The 12,027-nt window shown below is 33.0% G+C and overlaps 2 long non-coding RNA genes across 3 annotated transcripts; one reads left to right on the forward strand and one right to left on the reverse strand.

Moving 5' to 3' along the window:
- Positions 1-2,197: 2,197 nt before the first annotated feature.
- On the reverse strand, positions 2,198-4,209 carry LOC125670432 (uncharacterized). Its single transcript, XR_007368197.2, has 3 exons — positions 3,957-4,209; positions 3,582-3,744; positions 2,198-3,014 (listed from the first exon to the last, which is right to left on the reverse strand). It is a non-coding gene; the product is annotated as an uncharacterized LOC125670432 (long non-coding RNA).
- A 125-nt stretch (positions 4,210-4,334) lies between these two features.
- LOC125673598 (uncharacterized) lies at positions 4,335-7,140 on the forward strand. 2 transcript variants are annotated; one of them, XR_008796842.1, is made up of 2 exons: positions 4,335-4,664; positions 5,124-7,140. It is a non-coding gene; the product is annotated as an uncharacterized LOC125673598 (long non-coding RNA). The 2 variants fall into 2 exon arrangements; XR_008796843.1 differs by lacking the exon at positions 4,335-4,664 and adding an exon at positions 4,953-5,014.
- Positions 7,141-12,027: the final 4,887 nt, after the last annotated feature.

Below are 12,027 nucleotides of genomic sequence, written 5' to 3' on the forward strand. Positions count from 1 at the left end.
ACAAAATTCTGGAAAACTGTTGACCTACTTTTACCCTTAAAGTAGGTAATGGTGCACCAACCAGCTGAAATGCAAACTGATTTTATATTCCTACGAAAGGATGCTTGTGACTAAATCTAAGGGCAATATCTGTATCTGTAACAAATCAAGGTTTTTCTACTAAGTGATACTACAACCTTGACCTTTGACTTTGAGAAACAATAGGCATCCTCCACTTGGCATAAGGTGCATGTGAACCAAGTTTGATGATCCTAGCCCCAATGGTTCAGTCTCTATCCTGCCTACAGGGTTTTCCTACCAAGTGATACTATGACCCTGACGAACAAAAGGCATCAGGAGTATGTGTACCAAGTTTGATGGTCCTAGCCCCAATGGTTCGGTCTATATTCTGCCTACAAGGTTTTCCTATTAACTGATACTACATGTACATTGACCTTTGACCTTGAAAAACATCCCCCTCTCATCATGGTGATTAAATGTACCACATTATAAGATCCTGCAGCTTATGGTTGTTTTTGTATTTTGCCTACAAGGTCCAGATGGACAGAAGATGCCATACCATAATACGTCCCGTCTTTGACGTGCATATGAAAATGATGGATTTGTAAGGCCAATTCAACTTAATTGATAAAGAGCAAGGTACATTAAGGCCCAAATTTCGCCACAAAATTAAGATAAATTTAAAATGTGGTTTCACTTGGATTAATCATTATGATTATGCACTAGGGCATTGGACCTGATGATACATGTGAAAATTAGTGACGTAATATGTTCTGTGACGTCATTTTCCTTCTCTCCGATTGACATGATTTACCGAAATCGCCGAAATTAGCCGTGTTTTATGCCTTTGAAACCATTTTAAAGATAGAGCACATGCAACAACCACAAAGATATTTTGTGTACAAATTAATCATGTTGAAAGTCAGTAATGAGGAAAATTTCGACTTGGTTGGTAAATGAGCAGACTATTAGATTTAACGTTTAACCATTTCCCGCGTTCATCTGTAATACAAATTTCGACATTGATGGTGTTCATATATACAAGTTTAATGAATAAATAATATGCATATGTACAGCATATTAAATTTTATAAGACTCTAGTAGTTTGCATTGAAGAAGATAGTGTGTAATCAGAGAATTGGAATATTCGACACAGATATTTCCGATTCCAATTTTATGTTTGATATAGATACACAATGATATCAACGCAATTAATGTAACACATGGCAAAGTTCAATCACATATTCTTTTTTATCATAGATGGTTTATGATATGAATTATCCCTTTTAATTGGTGTGCATATACTGTGGTGGCTACAATGCGTATCTAAATACATGTCTAAATACGCCTTGCCAGTCATAATATTCTAACGTACATGTAGGCTAATTATAACTTATTGGGTATGTTGCATGGGCAAATTCCAAATGCTATTCTAATATTGTATTAAGCATTATGTCAGACACATCTAATGATTATCCATTTGAATTAAAAACCCACTCATGATACATAATACCCCATATGGAAAAATAATACATAAAAGTATATTTTTAATATATTATTAATACAGTCATTTTTGTACTTTTTTGAAATAATACAGAAAAAATATATTATTTTTGTATCACAAAAAAAAATGGGTAACTCATTTTTATATTAAATTCTGACTTTGATTTTTTAAAGGGTATTATTTTTGTATCATTTTGGACTTAGATTATTTTCAATATATTATTTTTGTATTTTTAGGGACTTAGTTTTTTTTCAAGCATATTGTTTTTGTATCAAAATTAAACTTAGTCATTTTCACTGTATTAAAATTGTATTTTTTTAAAAACTGTCATTTTTAATCCAAATCTTTGAATTTATATGTATTAATTTTGTATTATAATTGGACTTAAAAAATTTCAGTGATTTTTCACTGTATTATAATTGTATTTTTTTTTAACTTAGTCATTTTTAATCCAAATCTTTGATTTTATATGTTTTAATTTTGTATTATAATTGGACTTAAAAAAATTTCCCAGTGATTTTCATTGTATAAAAATTGACTAATTTTTAAATTGAAATATAAAACTTATAACTTGTGGAAAACATGATGCAAGATTTAGCTTCTCAACTTCACAGTAAAGATTTCAAACTTTTAAGTTTAGACAACTTTATCAGTTGCATGCATAATGAAATAATAAGGAAGTATACTTGTAAATAACACTGGAGACATTATTTATTGCATGATATTTCCAGGACAGTCTGTAAAATACAGTATAGTTTCTTTTGACTTCATCTAGGTTTCCCATTCTAATAATTGTCATGCAGTCTAATTCTACTGATAACTCTTAAATAAGCTTTTCAATAAGATACAATGTACCATTGTACCTTATTAATACTATCTTCTCATCAAAATAACACAATAAAAATTGTAATCTCTGAACTCAACAAATTATTTCTCCACTTTGTTTGGGTTTACTGCAAGTGGTAGTTGCTACTGCACACACAGAAAAATAAATAAAGTCCTACACATAAATGGCTATCAACTGTCCAGAGCTTGGTCTCAAAGAAATAATGTCACTGAAAAATATGTTGTGCAGAATATGAGCATTTACACATGTACTTCACATTATCTCCATTACTTCACTAAAGCATAGAATGATGGACCACAACAGTTCTCATTACACTATGATGAATGAACAATGTTTCAAGTTTCACAAAGCACATCTCGTCTAAAATCATGTCCACTAAAATGAACCACACTACTGTCTCGCCTGAAAGTGGCTCTGCACTCCACAGATTTTAAGGACATTTGGTTGATGAGCATAGTTCGTTTGAAAAACCATCACTGAATCCACAATAGGCAGAATATGGTAAGCACCTATTACAGATACTTTATCATTTTACACTGTCTTGTTGACTGATGTTTCTTCTCCATCTGACATTCCCTTGAAAAATTCTTGCTCGCAACTTCCATAATTTAAAGTTTGTGTCATCTTCTGGAGGAATTGATTGGCATAAGACATGTCAGATATCTGAAAATGAAACACAAGAAATCAACTGAAATTGAACATTTTCTCTGCAATTTTAATTTTCAAAAAAAAAAATTTCATTTTCAAAAATAAATGAGGGCATGAACTTTACTTGTTACTGTTTTATACCAGCATGCTTTACGAAGCGTGTTAGCACTTCAACAAAAGTATGCTGATGTGCAGCATTGTTGTTCATACAATTCATTCTAAAGATGTCTGACACTTTGATCTACAGGTTCACAGAGTTAATTTTGTTTTTTTAAATTCAACCGCAGGGGCATATATATATATATCTTCAATGTCCTCTAATGAAAGGATTTTTTTTTAAAACTGTAACACAGGCACCTGAAATTTTATCCTTAAGTTACAAATAATGCCATAGATTGAAAAAACATATATCACACCCCTCCCTATAAATGAATACATGCAACTTACTGTTAAAATTTTAGGTGTCTGTGATTGTAACATGCTTATTATTATTTTTTGTGGACATACTCTATCAACAGTTACTTGGGTTTATTAAAGGTCATAAATTGAATATTTCATGTTAAAGAATTGAATTACGTTTACTGTCATTACTTTCTGCAATGCTGCATCCTGGTATTATTCAATCAACATCATTGTCGTCTTCAAAGTCAGTCTGCTTCCTCAAACTTCAAAGTTAGATAGGCTATGCTATATCTCCCGGATTTTTAGGATTATCTGACAAGGAATAGTCGGCAGTTGGGAAAACCTATGATAGAATTGGTCACATGAAAACAAAAACAACTAAAATTTATGAACTTAAACAACGATATATTATTTCACATTGATCATCATCGGGCAACTATCAGGTGCGATTTTACCACAAGTCACTTTGAAAAATAAATATCTATTTCTCAAATACGCAATTATAGGATTTATCAAATAATAATATTAAAGAAAACGAATAAGAAAAATGCATACCGATTGTGAAAACAACGTGCAAGTTCATCGGCACGGGCGCGCCATTACCACTCGACCTCGTGGCTTTTCAAGTTTGGTAGGACTGCTTCTTCCAGTGTTATACACGTCGCATACCCCATAAGAATACTCTAGGAGCCTTTAACAAGTTGTCCACAAAATAGATTGTATACTCTCCACGTGTTTCTCCCATTGTTTTGCTTTCCTTTCCTCACAATGTTCACAGATCGACGATTTCAAAATATGGAAGCGGAAGTGACTGTAGATAAGAGTTCGGGTGACTCCGTAATCAATTTTAAATTATTACAATCTTAGTATTTGTTTTAAAAAAACAGCTATGAATTATGAATTAGTTTCTAATAGCAGAAAATTTAAACAAACGAGTTATAACAGCATATTTACGAAAGATAAATACAAGACTAGAATTTTCGGCCGTCTTCGTACTTTCACGCGATTGGTCGAAGTTCCAAAATCTGTAGCTCTCAAATTTGATTGGTTGAATGTGTGACGCTGCCATTTTCAAAGTGATTAGACTGTCGCAATATTTCGGAGGTTATTTTGCATAAATTGCTAAATATTCCGTGGTTGAGTGGAATGAGGACCGGAGTCCAGAATCACGGAATATATAAGGAAGGTGACATCCTGCAAGAACGGCATGTCCAGACGTTTTGGGCCGGGTGTACGTAAAGTTCTTGTGATCATCACAACATGGTAAGTTAAAGTAATGCCCAAGATTTCTTTATTTTGCAGCAGATGAAACTATTTCAGTTTATGTAGTATGGAAGGATAGTTTTTCAAAGTAAAGTTGACTTTACAATTTTCTGAAAATTATAGCTAGGCCTATATTCCAAAACAAAACCTAGGCCTTAGCGGTCAAATTTAAAAAAAAAAAAGATCGAGGGGGGGGGGGGGTTTACTCGTCCTGCATAGTTCAAGCTTGTCCAGTTTCCACACTATAGTCATAGATCTATATAGAAGGGGGGGGGGGGTGGTGGTGGTGGACAGCAGCAGATCCAGGATTTCCAGAAGGGGTACCTCCAGTGAATATGGTCTCAAATCCGGTGAATATGTGATATGAACCGTTTGCATTTGTATAGATTATAAAGGGACAATAGATAGACTATATGATAATGTTTTATATATATATTTTTTTATAATATTCTATTACAGATTATGCAGTGGTCAAGGCTGACGACAAGTGGTGTGACTTGAAGATAGCCCTTAGGAACAAAGTTAGTGCACTTTGCAACGCAGAAGAAACGGCAGAAGCAGAGGGAGGATGAGTCTCAAGACTGATGTGTTATGAAGATCATGGACAGACTAGATATGAATACCATATAAGGTCACAGACAGACTAGATATGTATACCATATAAGATCATGGGCAGACTAGATATGTACATACCATATCATCAGCTCACTGACAGACTAGATATGTATGTACCATATAACATCATGGACAGGCTAGATATGTATAAAATACTGATTAAACATCTAGCAATTTATTGAATCTTGTACAATGAAAATGACAACAATTTGTTATTATTTATTATATTTATGATAATATAGCCCAAAGTATTTAATAGTCGCTTTTTAAATCTCTACAATAGTAGCCAATGCGACATGGGATATTATGTTTACTGTAACAATGGTTTTAACTTTTAATAGTAGCTGAATTAGTAGCCAATGCATGTCTTTTTATGCCCCCCCCCCCCCAGGGGGGGGGGGGGGGGGGCATATTGTTTTTGTCCTGTCTGTCATTCTGTCTGAAACTTTAACCTTGCTAATAACTTTTGAACTGTAAGTGATAGAGCTTTGATATTTCACATGAGTATTCCTTGTGACAAGACCTTTCCGTGAGTACCAACATTTTTGACCCTGTAACCTTGACCTATGAGTTTGACCTACTTTTTGAAAACTTTAACTTTGCTTATAACTTTTGAACAGTAAGTGGTAGAGCTTTAATATTTCACATGAGCATTCCTTGTGACAAGACCTTTCCGTGAGTACCAACACTTTTGACCCTTTGACCTTGGAGTTTGACCTACTTTTTGAAAACTTTAACCTTGTTAATAACTTTTGAACTGTAAGTGATAGAGCTTTGATATTTCACATGAGTATTCCTTGTGACAAGACCTTTTCGTTGGTACTAAACCTTTTGACCTTGACATTTGACCTACTTTTAGTTTTATTTTTACATTGGTCATAACTTCTAAATGGTAAATATTAGAGCTTTAATATTGTACATGAGCATTTCTTGTGACAAGATCTTTCTACTGGTACCAAAATATTTGTCCTTGTGACCTTGGCCATCTCTGGGATTGGCCATTGTCGGGGACATTTGTGTTTCACAAACACATCTTGTTTCCCCTTGCTTTTGATTGATTTTGCATAACTAAGTTGATTTGACTGAAGGCTTTATTCATATATTTTTAAAGATGTCAGATTTCTTTCTTAAAATGTGATTGAAAGCTGCTTTCAAAAACTATTAAAACCTGTTTTTTACAATTCTTTTTACTTTTCTAGGCACTGCATTGTATTGTTTTTGGCACATTAATATACTTTTTGCGTATCATTCTTGTACTTTTTTGAAATACAAAATGTATTTTTTTTGTATTTTTTTAAATATGTATTGTTTTTATACTTTTTTTTGGTAATGTATTATTTCTATTCCCCATCTTTGAATACTTAGATGTTGATACAAATTTAATACAATTCATATTTTTTTCCTATTTTAATTTTTCAAGGTGAACCAAATAATACAAAAATTATATGTTGATACAAAATTAATAGAAATCATATTCTTTTTCCTATTTTTTCAAGGTGAACCAAATAATACAAAATTAATATGTTGATACAAAATTAATACACTTTGTATTTTTTTTGTACTTTTTTAATCCTACTCCAAAATGTATTATTTTTGTACTTTAAATTGGGATTTAATACATAAATAATACAAGAGTATAGAAATAATACATCAAATGTATCATTTTTGTATTTTTACTAAGAAATAAAGTATATTAAAAATATATTTTTGTGTGTTTCATTATTTAGAAAGTGTATTATTTTTGACCTAATTTGGAACCAAGATTTAGATGGTTCCAAATTTGGTCATTAAAAATATATTTTTTTGGTATCATTTTAGTATTATTTTCTTGTATCATTTTCATATTTATTTTCGATATGGGACGTTTGTTATTAAGTAAGAATTTTATTATGGCTTTGGCCTGGCTTTTAAAAAAAATGCACGTCTGCAACCGAATGCAATCTTTGTTTATAAAATAAAAAGTTTAATAATATCGGAAATGAAAGCGCGATAGCTTAATCGGTACTTTTATACCAGAGCATAATAGTGCGAGTTCGAATGCAAAATTCGGTTATATTTTCCCCGTAAAAATTGAATTAGTAGCAAGTCAAACATACAGAATTTAGAATTTTATATTTCGCATTGAAAAAACGTTTTAGCGACACTTTCGTGATTTAAGAAAATTGCCGCCGCCGACAGCTTATATTGCTTTAAATATATACACTTGAAAATCAATTCATTACAATATATTGTTCATTATTTACATGATGCAGTACCTGTAGTTTTATGACATGCATGTTACCTATCAAAACAATTCCAACTTCATCGATCTGTCGTTTATATTACAAAGTTGTCGAACTCATTTAGGAGAAGTTACTCCATGTTATATATGGTAATGGAATATTCGCATCTACCCTGCTATAAGAGTGAATGTTGGTAGTTGATAGATGAACGATGTAGTATTTAGATATCTAAATTAAAACTCATTTGTAAGCTAAAAGATAAAGTATACGCATGTATTGTGTGTTCCAAGGGGACAAAACCCAGTGAACCCCGATCATTACATGTATAAAAAAAAAAAATAAAAAAAAAAAAAAAAAGAAGATAAAAAACCTTTCTTAAGAAAACATTTTTAGTAGAAACGAACGACTCTGACTGCATTAATGCAATCAATGTCAACAGATCTACAACTCTAATCATTTCATACTTAAATTTTCGCAAGCATTCAGTATTACCATAAAGGGGGGGGGATAAATCAAAATTCGCATGTAAAATTTATGGAAAAACTACATTCTCAAAACAAAAGAATGTGTGGGCCAAATTCCCCTGTTGCTACGTCGCTGTAATAATTATTTGTTTATAAAATCGCCTTACATTTGTCGCTAACTGACGCACGTGTTCTGTGATATAGTCTTATTTAAAAATACAAGATAGCTAGTCATTGGTTACTATTTTCATCATTAAATCGTGGAACTGGTGTTGAAGTATTAGAACGCGATTTTCACACATAAGGAATACTTTCTTTTCCTGCATTTACACTTTAACCATCCCACTCACCGTCGGTCACTTAACATTTAGTGGCATGTGCACAAAACACCGCTTAATGACTATATCCGAATCATGCGAGGATCTAGAGTGGAGGTCCGGACACCCCCTCCCCTTTGGAATTAAAGTTGCATGTAATTTGTGCACAAAGTAATGAGGACTAAACCAGAGCACAATATTATCATTTGTATAAAACTGGAATGATTGTTTGATATCCTTTTCCCAATATACATAATTCAGGGCCGTAAATTACATGGAGGCGGAGGAGGCAGCTGCCTCCTCCAACTTTTGAGCCAAAAAAAATTAAAATTTAAAGTTCATTAGAATTTATGTTGTTTCCAATAACTAAGAACATGATACCCCCCTTAAAAAGCATTCCAAATCTTTCTTTTAGAATGAGTTAGTCAAGTAACATCTTAGAAGGCCCTAGAATCAAGGATTTTGCACGAAACGTGTTCAGTGTGCACAAAATGTGCTCAGCGTCTGGGGGCCTGGGCGGCCCCCAGACCCCCGCCTAATTTCCTACCTCCTCCAAATTGAAGGTTAATTTACGGCCCTGTAATTACCGGTGATTAATGTAAACATTCTAACCAAGCAGTATTCTTGGCTTTTTTCAATTTAAATTTCACTAGAAATCTTTGTGGAAATAATGTGAGTTCTCAGCAAAGCACAGGAATTTGAATACAGCGCGGTAATAATATATTAATTTTAGCAAAGCATGATATTATGTAGCATTAAAGTTTGAACACTCGATATTTTCTTTGTTGAAACTTCAAATAATTCAAATAGCCGACGTTATAGAAATAAAGTAAAAATAGTGAACAATGGTTCAATGTGTTGTAATCGTACACTACCATTATTTGGAGACGGTAGTGAAATGAAGAATTCAAACAACTCTCCGAAATTTCGCTGCATTTAGATAGATGAAGTACGTCAGTCGCATGCAAAAGAAAATCACATATTCCCATATCCATGGAAATCGTGCAGCATGCAGAAAGTACCCTGAATAGGTGTCTGACAAAATCAAGCGATGAGGTCCTTATACACAACGATGGCTTAGAAAAACGTGTGCCGGTCATGGTCACGGTATGATGATATCGTGGCACTTTTGCACGATGATGAATATCTAATATGAATGTAAGATCGAATAAAACTTAATTGGCTGTTTTATAATAATTTAATTATTTACATATTGTTAAGTATAATATTTTCTACAATTTATGTTCTGTAGTAATTTTCTTGAGATCGATTAGGTGAAAAACGTGAACAAGCATACGATATGTCTCCGAGTAAAACATTACTTAACCGCCGAGTTTCACCTGAAAAAAAAAAACTATTTGGTAAACAATGCGCACCCCTTTTTTACACCAAAAATCCTTGAAAAATAGTGCATATCATATTCGACAAAATACGGTACTATGTTACACATTGACGTACTCTTCATGATATTCAAGCATAAATATGATGGTTTGATGAGAGACTCAGGAAAAAGAGGCTAGATTTGGTCATAAAATTTTCATTTATTTGTCTCAAGTGAACAATTTGCATCTACATTTTTCCCCCGGACTTCCACCCTCTTTAAGAGGGGACAAGCCCCTCTCGCACTCTTCCCCTCGTCGCATCGCGACTCGACCGTCTACTTTCAGCAGCCGGACTAGTCACAAATCAGCAGGACTAGTAAATTATAGATTCTAGTAGTCCTATTCACTAGTATAGTGAAAAAACTTAGTGTCAAAAACTGATTAGATCTTACACCTTTCATTATTTTGACAATTGCTGGAAAATATAAATATCTTTGACTGACGGCATTATATATGCTGATGCACTGTCATAGTGATTGACTTTGGTACTGTTAGTAGACAGTTTCTGCTTCATTCATCAATATAAACTGGCCGAAAAGGAATTGTTGAATGATTTATTAGATAGGGAAACCAAAGTTGTTTTCATATCTCTGACTAAATCGGCATGTATCAAAAGGTAGAAGGGGGGGGGGGGTAAAAAAAAATATACGATCCTCTCCCATGCGGACTTCGGACGTGGTTTGAGACAATGATACTATTTATGATTCAAACTTTTTTCCTTTGCGTAAATACTAATGCATTGAAAGATTTGTTATTCAAAGATAATTGTCAGGAGCCTGTACATTTTTTTTTCAAATAAAGAGTGTAATTAATAGATGCAAGTGTATATGCTAAAACATTGAATATAATACCGACAAGATTATTTTTTGTTAGGTTAAGAATTACTTAAGGTAACCACGCGCTACGTACATATATGATATTCATTTAATTTAGAATAAAACAATGCAAATTGGATGCAAATGTAAATACAATGTTAAAACTGAATGAATATATATGGGTTGCTCTACAATTCTTAGATACAATTACACTAATCGTCCTTCAAATCACAGCAACCGCCGCATCGAATTATCTACAACTGATTAAAACTTTCGAAAATAGTCAATTAAACTTTACAAATAAAAATCATAGTGCACATTTGTTTAATAAAACTTTGAGCATACGGCGACATAAATTGGATTATTTTCATATTGAGTTCATGACATAGCTTTCTTGTTCATGACGTCGCATAAAGTAACGTCAAAATGGCACATAGTTATCGTAAACTATACTGTATTTACATATGTATTATACATAAGTAAAGCTTTTTACGAATACATCATAACCATTTTATGGAAGTATACACCATATGAATTTTTTTTGAGGAATATCATTTAATTTGGACGCGGGGCCAAATTTGGCCCCAAACGTACCTTGTCCTTATCATCCCCACTCGCCCCTAAAAAATTGGCCGCCCTGAACTTTTATTCTTGCGAAACTTGCGATTTCTGGAAAATTTTCATGCCCGACTCCGGTATTTACACTTCTTGTTTACATTTCCGGTATAGCAACAGAAAGAAAATAAATATGGTTTTCTTGATTTCTCGCATTCTTACCGGCATAAATCTTGAAGATTGGAATTTTTCTGCGAAATAAGAATATATTGATATCCATCTGGCATTACGATATTAACTTCTGTTGACAAAAACTCATTTGTCATTTAAATTTTCTCAGAAATTAAAAACTAAACAAGATGTGTTTGTGAAACACAAATGCCCCCGATAATGGCCAAGGTCGCAAGGAAAATATCTTGGTACCAGTAGAAAGATCTTGTCACAAGAAATGCTCATGTGCAATATAAAAGCTCTAATATTTACCATTTAGAAGTTATGACCACTGTCATTTTTTTTTTTAAAAGTAGGTCAATTGTCAAGGTCAAAGGGTTTAGTACCAACGGAAAGGTCTTGTCACAAGGAATATTCCACTCATGTGAAATATCAAAGCTCTAGCACTTTTTACTGTTCAAAAGTTATTAGCAAGGTTAAAGCTTTCAAAAAGTACGTCAAACTCCCAGGTCGAGGTCACAGGGTAAAAAATGTTGGTACCCACGGAAAGGTCTTGTCACAAGGAATAATCATGTGAAATATCAAAACTCTATCACTTTCTGTTCAAAAGTTATTAGCAAGGTTAAAGTTTTCAAAACGTAGGTCAAACTCCAAGGTCAAGGGATCAAAAATGTTGGTATCCATGGAAAGGTCTTGTCACAAAGAATACTCATGTGAAATATCAAAGCTCTAGCACTTACAGTTCAAAAGTTATTAGCAAGGTTAAAGTTTCAGACAGAATGACAGAATTTCATAATGACAGACAGTACAAAAACAATATGT

The sequence above is a fragment of the Ostrea edulis genome, chromosome 7, assembly GCF_947568905.1.
Source record: "Ostrea edulis chromosome 7, xbOstEdul1.1, whole genome shotgun sequence".
Lineage (NCBI taxonomy): Eukaryota > Metazoa > Mollusca > Bivalvia > Ostreida > Ostreidae > Ostrea > Ostrea edulis.